The sequence below is a fragment of the Alligator sinensis genome, unplaced genomic scaffold (assembly GCF_000455745.1).
Source record: "Alligator sinensis unplaced genomic scaffold, ASM45574v1 scaffold104_1, whole genome shotgun sequence".
NCBI lineage: Eukaryota > Metazoa > Chordata > Crocodylia > Alligatoridae > Alligator > Alligator sinensis.
The window spans coordinates 208,444-218,434 of NW_005841867.1; positions in this window are offsets into that span (position 1 = coordinate 208,444).

Here is a 9,991-nt window from a genome sequence, read left to right on the forward strand (position 1 = left end):
AAGGCTGACATGCATGGTCCAGTAGGTTCTCTCAGAGCATGAGGCCCTGACAAATCAAAAACATCAGGTTCCCTGCAAAATACACTGGTAGCCAGGGCTTCTTTTAAAGTGGCAGTGCTTCCTGTATAAAATACAGAAACAGCCTTAGGAACGGGAACTGGAAGTCAGAATCCCCTTTCCCCCCAAGCTGAGTACCCTCAACTTTGTACAAGCATGCTCCCACCTGTTCCCTTTCTGGCCTCATGACTCTTGTATCCTTTATAGTACAGTGGCACAGCTTCTACAAGAGAGCTAGAGGGGGCCCTCACCCAGACTTGCCCTTAGGCAGGTGGTTAGGGAGCTCAACTGGGAGGTGGGAGAATCCCCCAAGGCAGTGGAGGAAACTGAACCTGCATCTTCTTGGGCACATGCTTTAAAACAGAAGGCGGCTGTATAAAAGGGGAACACCTCTTCCTCTGGCCACATTTTAAAGATGACAAATAACCCATGCTCAGTTTTAAGGGAAAGTGAAGAGGTTTGCACTTGCAGGAGAAGGTTCAGGTCCACCAATCCCAAGTGGACAGGACTGCCTCTCTCCTTCTGAGGCAGTTAACTCCACATTCACTGTATAGGGGACTTACATACCTAACTCAAGTCATCTATCAAGTCAGTTTCTGAACAACAGTGGCTGGAAATCAGTGAGATGCAGCAATACATATGCACCCTATGATCTATACACAAAGGTTTAGATGTTGAAAACCCAGAGAAGACTGAAGATAGAAGGAAATTATTTGGTGTAAATAATAATCATGTGGAAGTCGGTTATTCATTATGGAATTAATCTTGTCAAGACAACAAATGCATAATTGATTCCACAACCTGGGTTCCTTGCAAACTTTAACCAATGAAGTCAAGAAATTTACTTTTTATGGTCACATAGATTGAGTGTCAAATAAATACCCAAGAATTTTAATTTTGCCTTAATGTACTAGGAAGAATTATGTGAAATCATGTCATTGTTAAGCCCTGCAGAAAGAATAAGGGTAGAGACTTAATTTACATATACTTTGGCCATGCTCATACCCTTTGTGTGTTTTCTTTCTGCAAATATCTGAACAGCCAAATTTACTCAAAAATGTTCACTGTAGTTCAAATTCAAAATTCCTAGGCACCTTTTAAGTCCATCAAAATAGACTCTATGTAAATGTTTTATGGACCTTGTGTACTGGGCCTTTGAACAGAGGAAAATTACAATCTAAAACAAATTCAGATACAAGTGTTCAGGAAAATGGAGTTTTAAAAGTGTGCAAAAGTCCATGCATCCTTAGTCAAATAAAGCAATACTCTAATATCATGAATTATCACATAAATCACTGCTGGCCCACACAGTACACAAAATGAATTACTAGCAGGGAAAAGCCCACTATGATAAGTGTATCTAAATCAAATAACAACAAATTGCAGTCAGTTCACTGATTCTTTATGAGCAGAAAAGATATATTTTATACTTAGCAGAAAAGCAATTATGTATTATTTGCTCCGGTTTATTCATTTAGACTTACCAAATTACTGAAAAGAACTCCTCATGTGAGTATGCTATATGAAAGCACATGTTCAGCATGCATAGGCATTTTACCTTACAGTAAGGGAATTGCTGGATCATTTATCCTAGAGAGAGTTGATACCCAACTGCATGTGCCAAAGGCCCAGTTACCTAAATGGAAGGAAACATAATTATTAGGCATGATTTCAATGTTGCCTGTCCATGACACAAGATGATCAGCCAGCTGCGTATTATAGCAGTGTCTGAATTTAGTAAATTTAGATTGCATATTGTTCATCAAAACTGTGTAAGCTATTCACTTAGTTATGGGGAAGGCATCATCTACCATCCTCCTGTGAACAAATCAGAGGTTGCCCAAGGATAAAATGGCAATTTATCAAGAAATTCAAGCAGCACAGATGGACAAACATACATATTCACTTTGTGATTTTCTCTCCTGATGCTTGATGGAGCATCTCAGTGGCTGCTAAAATTTTAGTGCTATCATTGAGGGGTGGGTTTTCTTCTTTAAAATGGCTTTTCATTTTAGGAGTTTCTTTTAATCACTAATTAAACCATCTCAGTTAGCTCAGACAAAAGAAAGGCAGCATGACTGAAGTGAAATGGGTTTCAGACAGCCCTGCTCTACAGCAGTAATGCCAGAGCAATAGAATACTTATACAAGTAAAAAGTCTTACCATCAAGAATGACCTCTGGAGTTTAGTGAGCCAAGAGTGACTAGAATGGACCAATGGCACTGCTGCCCATATAGCTCTGTTCTACAAGTAAGTGCTGGCTAAGCTACACTTCTGAAACACATTTTGACTTGCACAATTATTATGCCACAAGGCTTGACATAAAGCTGATGACTTACTCAAGTAAAATAAATGGTTTGGGATCAAAACGAAAAGACTACAAACAGTGCAGCCGGCTCAATTATTTAAGCTACTAAAGCAGATACCAATATGTTCACTGGCATAAGAACTAGTGGGCTGGTTTGAATTTGTGTAATGGGTTCCTTTGGTTACTCAAGCATGTCCCAGAAAGCCTGGCACTTACAGAGTTAGCAGCTTTGAATGACATGGGAACCCAAGGAAGAGGTCAAATACAAAAGCACCATTGTGTCTGAGTGTACATTTGGAATGGGACACAGACTTGCAAAGAATTGGGGTCACGAATGGCTTTTGAGTGAGCAGAAAAGCCCCTGCTGGCCTAAGATTTTGAGAAGCATCTAGTCTAGGGACAGACATTCAAAAAGCCTGAGCCTGAATTGATTCAATCTTTGCATGTTAGTCTAACCTGGCTAGGCTAAATCACTTTGTGACTGCACAGACATCCCCTCTGAACTGAAAGAATTCAGGTACATGCCTGCAGTGGCTCATGCTAGAAGCCTGGGGGCAGTAATGCAGCCCTCCCATTCCCTTCCAGAGTGCTGAGGAAGGCATGGCCAGCTCCCAGCAGGACGCTCTGATTATTCCCTCCCTCCTGAGCTGCCCACCAGGGAATGTTTATCACCCCTAATTCAGTGTTTATCAACTCATTAAGAAAACAAAGCCTCATTAGTTCAAGCTCTTTTTAAACAGATTTTCCAAGGAAGGACATTAAACTACCTGTTGATTAGCTCCAAAAAGCCTGTCTGCCTTTGTCGTCTCCCACAGCCTGAATTGTAGCCAGCATCTGGTCTGCTAGCTAATGCTGAGGTGTCTGAGTAAGGTAGAGCGGTGGGGAAAATAATCCCTGCTTATCAGGGAGAAGCCAGGTAGATGCTCTGTGCCTGAAAGTCTCTGCCGGAGCTCCAGCCAGGGAGCAGAGGGGAGGGGCCAGCCCTGCTGTGGAGCAGAGAGCCCTGCCCAGCCCAGAGAGCATGCTGGGATGCTGGGGGAGTTTAGTTGAACTTAAACCAGCAAGGGGCCTGGGACAGACATTTCATAAACCGGTTTGAACCAAATCAGTTAAGTCTGATTCTACATTCAACCAAACTTATCTCAAATTGGTTTCAGCCATTTTCAAACTGGTTTATGTGCACTGAACATCTATTCTGTTACAGGTTTAAAACAGTTTCTGATCACTTAAACCAGTTTATATGTAATTTCTGTCCCTAGCCCTTGAGACAGAGTTGTGTATCTGCATGAAGCCATGCTCTGTTCAAGCACAAATCTGAAAGAAAAGTTTAAAGTTCAAGCATTCCCAGTTCCTAAGTGCCAAAGGAGGTTAAGCCCTGTTTCCTTGTGATAGAGCGTTTAAAATTTCAACTCAGTGGAACTTAAGCTCCTTAGTCAGTCATGCACTTCTGAAAAAATGATCCTAGGGTCTTGTCTACACTGGGAATTCAGACACCAGAGTGGCTGCAACAGTACAAACTCTAAGGGTAGAAAGGAAAAAAAACAGCTTTAAGTGAGAGGAAACTCAACCAGGGCATTTAGTGACTTTGCCTGCCTGCCCAAGGAATTTGCACCTTTGTAGCTACAGTGGTGGGCAGCCCCAGATTGCTGGAACTTGAGACAATCTCTGTCATACATAAAGCCTAAGAACATGGTATACAGAGCTCATGTATTACTTCACAAATGTCTAACTCAGCCTTGGGCACTTAAGAGTGTAAACACAGTGCTAAACCAGACATAACATTTTGAAAAAATCCCACCATACAATGCTACAGAACTTGAAATGGCCATAATAAGCTTGTGAAAAGCTGACAGGAAACCAAGTTGGTCAGTCAGGCCTGAGTACGAGTACTGCTTCCCTCCCCCAAGTACATTCAATCAACTTGCTGAAAATAAGGAAAAAAAAGAGACTGAAATTTTCAATTTTCCTCTCCTTTTTTAAAAAAAGGTACAAAGTAATATAATATAACCCTTATTTTTTTCAAATGTGCATTTCCTTATTGATTGCTAAGCCACTGTAATCTGTACTGAATGAGTAGGCCAACACTCTAAAATCTGGGTTTAATTATAGCATTATTTCTTTTTTCACAATGAAAAACAAAGCTTTTTTTATAGCGTTTCAATTCTTAAAAAAAAAAAAAAGCAGAATTGTTCTCTTCTAGTTCCAGTTACCTCCCACCCCTCCCCTTCCACTTCCTGGCTAGCGGTACTGTGCCACAGTGACAGGCTGTGCTGTGAATATATTTATCCTCATACAGCCAAGGGAGACTTGTAATGTTTTCAGTGCTCTGTTTTCCAAAGTCTCAAGCTTATTATTACTTTCTCAAATAATTCCAACCAAACAACCTTAGAAAGGCAGTGCTGAAAACCAAGAGAATTACATCAATAGAAGTAGCTTAAAAATAACACGACTGAATACAGGGAGCACAAGTGTGACTTAAATCCCCTTTGCTCCCATCTCAGTTCCTACACTAAAATGGACTAACTGTGGAAATGGATTGACTGAAAGCTGGAACCATTTTTTAAAAGTTAAACTACTCTTAAGCGCATATTTTTCTCAGTCAAAGGAAGCCTCAAATTATTTCTTTCAAGTAGTGGTATTCAAGGTGATTTTTCATTTGTGTATACATGCTACGTCACTGACGTGGAGGGCTTGCCTGTCTTTTCCCAGTTCCTCAGGTTTAGAGAATTGCCAAAGCAATTGGTGGGGCAAACACACCAATCAGAGACCAGCAGGGAAGGAGCCTGCCCTGCCCCTACGTCTGGGCAAGGCGAGGAGTGGACCTAATTGAAAACTGCGCTCCACTTCCCCCCAATTGGCCAGTCTTCAATATTGGGGGGGGCCCAAAAAGGTATATAAGGAGCTGCATGCAGAGCATGCAGGAGCAATAATGAGGGATAGAGAAGAAAGAAGCTGAGGCTGAGGAAGAGCTGGGGCAGATCTACCCAAGGGGCACTTCCAGGTGCCCTGAAGAGCCTGAGGACTCCACCGTTGGATGAGAGCGCCGCGTTCCCAACCCCTTGCTGTGACTGAGCATGGTGAACCAGTGAAGGTGTCGCTGCATGGAGAGTCCGTGAGGGACTGGGACCTTGAGAGCTGCTCAAGGAGGCTCAGGTCTCCGACCCCAGCACGAGGCCGGATGATGCAGGTATTGCTGCATGGAGGGTCTGAGAGGGACCGGGAACAATGGGTGCCGCTCAAGGCGGCTCAGGTCTTCAACCCCAGCATGAGGCCAGCACCAGTGCAGACGCCGCTGCACGGTGAGTCATTTTCAGGCCAAGGGCCCTTGCAGAGAGCAGGGGGTGGCTCGAGCCCCATTCCCCACTGCCGGGTGTGAGGGCATGTGGGCAGTACAGGCTCTGCAGTGTGGTGGGCCTGTACTGGAGCCCTAGCCCTGGGCATGCATGAGGCGGCTCAGGCGCACAGCCTGCTGAGAAGGCCAACCCATCTGGGTGTGTGAACGAGCCATGCACCCGCATACAGGGACTGAGACAGAGTACCCACTGCAGGAGCCACTTGCCTAGCTGGGGATGATGCACTGGGAACCCTTGCTGGACCCCTACTTGCCAGGAAGTGTGAGTTCTCAGTCAAGGGGTTTCCCACTGCGGAGGGACACAGTGGATAGCTCCATCAGAGGGGGTTTTGGCTACAGAGAAAGAGACTGCTCTAGAAGAGGTGGGTATTTGGGATTACCATGCTTTATATTTTGGAGTGATTATTAATTGTTTACTGCGTCTTATATTTTGGAGTGTTTATTAATTGCTTGGTGTGTTTTCTATTCTGGAGAGTTGATTAACTGTTTATTGTGCTTTACATTTTGGGGGTGCTTACCTATCAATTGCTGGGACACACTTACCCTCTGAAGATCCATGGAAGAGTTTTCTCTTGTGGGTCTTGGGGACTGCTATACTTACCTGTTCTGTTATTTGTTGACTTGACTGTATTACATGTAAATATTTATCTTTATCACCCATCCAGTTTATTCTATCCCCTCCCCTTTTATTCTGCACCTGAATAAACCATGTATATAGTTAAGATATTGTGGCCTGGTCTTCCTCTATAGAGACACCAGAGAAGGGGGAGCTACAATTTCCATCTCCAGCATGTACGCCCTGCTGACCATGCCCTTCTATTGGAAAGGGGGGTTCACGCTCCGGAACACCTGGGTTACACTGAAAACGTAACCATCAAGCTGACCCCAACACCTGGTAAGGCCTGTGGAGTCTCCTCTCCCATATGCCCCAGATGTGATGAGGGGAAAAGGAGAAGTCAAGGGTACTTTAGGGCTATTTCTTTCTTTTTTAAAGTATGTTTGTGACACCCTTCATTTCCTAGTCCCATTTATTTCAAAAATACCTCTGAGAGCATAGAGACTGCTATTGATGTATCTGATTTGTAAAGACAGAAAGGAGCAAATAGCTGGCTCTACTTCTGTTATGGGAGGAAGTCTAAAGGTTAACATACGCACATAAGCAAATGCCTTTTTATGTAAAATGACTCTTAAGTTTGGGATGTGTGCAAAAGAGTCATCTTCCAAATACTCTGATAGACCTCAGAGTGGACAGGAACAGCTTTGGAGACAGCTTGAGGGAGCAGAAATGGTTAAAGCAACTGTTTCACAAGCAAAATGCCAAGGCTGGTTCTGGTAGCTGTGTAACAATTATAAGCTCCATGAAAATTACAGTTTGATTTACAGCTGGGATAAATTCCTGATTAACACCAAATGATCTGGTTGATAGTCTGTGATTTTAGTTTTGTGGACAGACACTAAGGGCTATGTCGCACCTTGCACTTAACATTTGTTAAATGAATTTAAAGCACAAGTTGTGCTCAAGCACTAAAACACATATTAAGTGTGCTCTTATGGTAGTAAAAGTTACAACTTTGTATGTAAGGAGTATCTCCAGGTCACATTAAGTGACACACGGTTAGCTATCGTTGGACTTCTCCACAGAGATAATATGAACAACATAAGTGACAAAGGCCAGGGACCCCTTTGCTGTACCAAGACACCAGATAGGAAGAAAAAAGCCACATGTGCCAAGAGAAAGGAACCTGGATCTTTCATCGGTCAGGGTCCTCCAGGATCAAATTGAAAACTGGGTGCTTGTAGCCCCAGAGAATCCTGGGGACCCACAAGCTGATTGTTGGTTACAGCCCCTGCCCTGCACCAGAGCCAGGTCAAGAGTCCAGCATGCTGCTGAGACTGGGACTGACAAGTAGTGAGCTGTGCATGTGAGAGACCATGGTGAACATTACCATGCAACTGTACCCTGCAACGTTTATACCACACATTTAACACATAGTAAGTGTCCAATGCAACACAAGCAGGATGCTGGCTGCTGTGGTCCCCTTGCTTTACCTGTGGCAGGTTAGGGTGTTATATCTGTGTTGCACCAAGGCTGGTGGACAGGTTTAGGAAGAGGTTAGATTATGGATGTGTATAGGATGGCTTGGATAGGGATGATCCTGCCTCAGGCAGGGGTTTGGACTAGATGATCTATGAAGGTCCCTTCCAGCCCTGCTTCTCTATGATAGTATGATTTCTAGGAAGGCTCTAAATTACTACTAAATTACTAAATAAAACATATCTAAGTCATGTTTAAAACATGAACCATTCCCCATTTGTGACCATTACTGAACACAAAACATGTTTTTTAAAGAGTGGTGGTGTTTGTCCACATGGCAGCTAAATTCAGGTCTAGGCATAGTTTAACCTCTGTATCACAGTATATGGTATAGGAAGCATTTCAACCCCTTGCTTTAAAGTGCACTTGGCTGTTCACCAAACCAGAGAGCACTGGTGGGGCCAATGGACAAGGGGGCTGGAATAACTCTGCACCTTATATGTGGATAGGAGGTATGAAGCAGCTTTGGAGGAAAGGAACATGTACTTACCACTTCCCAATTCCCCAGGCCTGCCTTCCACCCCAGGAAACAGGGACTAAAAGCCCTTCCATGTTGGAAACTCATACTTGGGATTTGTTTAGGATGGAACAAGGCTTGCTGCCCCATTCTGGTTATTAAGAAGAGGAGATATTTGAGTAGATGGCTCCTTTCCAAGATCCCTGGCTTACTGGTCCATATTTTGGACATTATCACTAGTCAGTAGAGTTCCATATGTGTAGCAATGGCAGACTCATATAAGAGATTAACATATTACATAGAAGAGCAGGGAGGAAATAACCAGAGAGTGCGTAAGAGCACAGAAGTAAACAAGAGCCAGGGGATGTGAAAAGCTAGGATGGACCAGGTGGAAGGAATAATAGGTAAGAACAATGTGCACATGGGTTTATAACCCCTCTAGTATCTAGGATTGAACCCAGGAATACAGAATCTCTATATTTCCATGAAAAAATGTGTTCTTCATTCTCCTTCTAATAGCTGGTTCTCATAGAGGATAACAGCTCAATCATAGTACCGATGATGTCTGTAGCCTAATACTGCTGCTGTTAGCTCAACTGGTACAGGTTTGGGTTCTGGACCTCTTGCCTACAAAAGCAGACATGCATGATATGGTAAAAGCATGATTGATCCTGTGCTACTGTTGCAGACAGAAAGGGAAACATGGAAGGAAAGGATGCAATGCTATATTATTTACAGCATTATTTGTCTACAGGAAAAAAAGAGGAACAACCTATACATTGCTTCCTGTGCTAAATTCTCCCTATAGTCACAGTTTCCAGGGACAATCAAAAGGTCTGATTGTAAATGTTTCAAAATTTACAGTATCACGAATGTAGAAATGTTATTGAATTCCTGGGAGCTAATTAGCAACATTTTCCTGCTCTCCCACATACCATTGAGCAATTGTCACATGAAAAAGGTTTTGTTTCTTTATTTGGGGCTCCCAAATGAGAGTAGAGATTGGTACATCAAGAGAAAGGATTTTACTTTGGTTTTTCCAACACTGAAGGCATGATTTTTAAAGATCATACATTGGTTCATAAAAAGGTTATTTGCCATTTGCCTGTTCATAACTCCTGTTTGAGCACTCCAGCTGGGTCCAGACATCCAGGTACATGTGGTTTGTGCCACTGCAAACCTCTTTGTGGCGCCACGAACTGAACACCAAAACGTGTCCTGCTCTGCAAATTTACAGTGCCAGGACAAAATTTGGGAAGTTCCCATAAAAAAAACCCAACCAACACCATGAAACAAAGTGGCATAGCACATGCCACAGGAGTCTGAGTCTGACATGGAGGCTTGGTCCTCCTGGGAGATGTTCTGGTTGCCAACCAGAGTATCTCCTCTCCTCTAGTTTCATCCTGCCTCCTCCAGCATGCCAGGAGGTGGGAGGAGTGGGGAAATGACAGTTTCCTCAAAGTGTGGCATCTTGCCCCCCACCAAAGCGTATGTGGAGGGTGTGTGAGGAGGCAAAAAGTAGCAGCACAAATTTGTGCCAATACTTTTTTTGCCACTGCAAACACACGCCCTTGCATGTGCAGACATCCTCTGTAAGCAGCTATAAGAGACCAAGGACAACATTCTTTGCTCAGAGCCACAGCTGTGCCATGTTGCTCTCCTTACACAGCAGTATTAGTGGTTGAGGCAGAGTCTAGCTCCATCAGGTATAATTTCATTTAA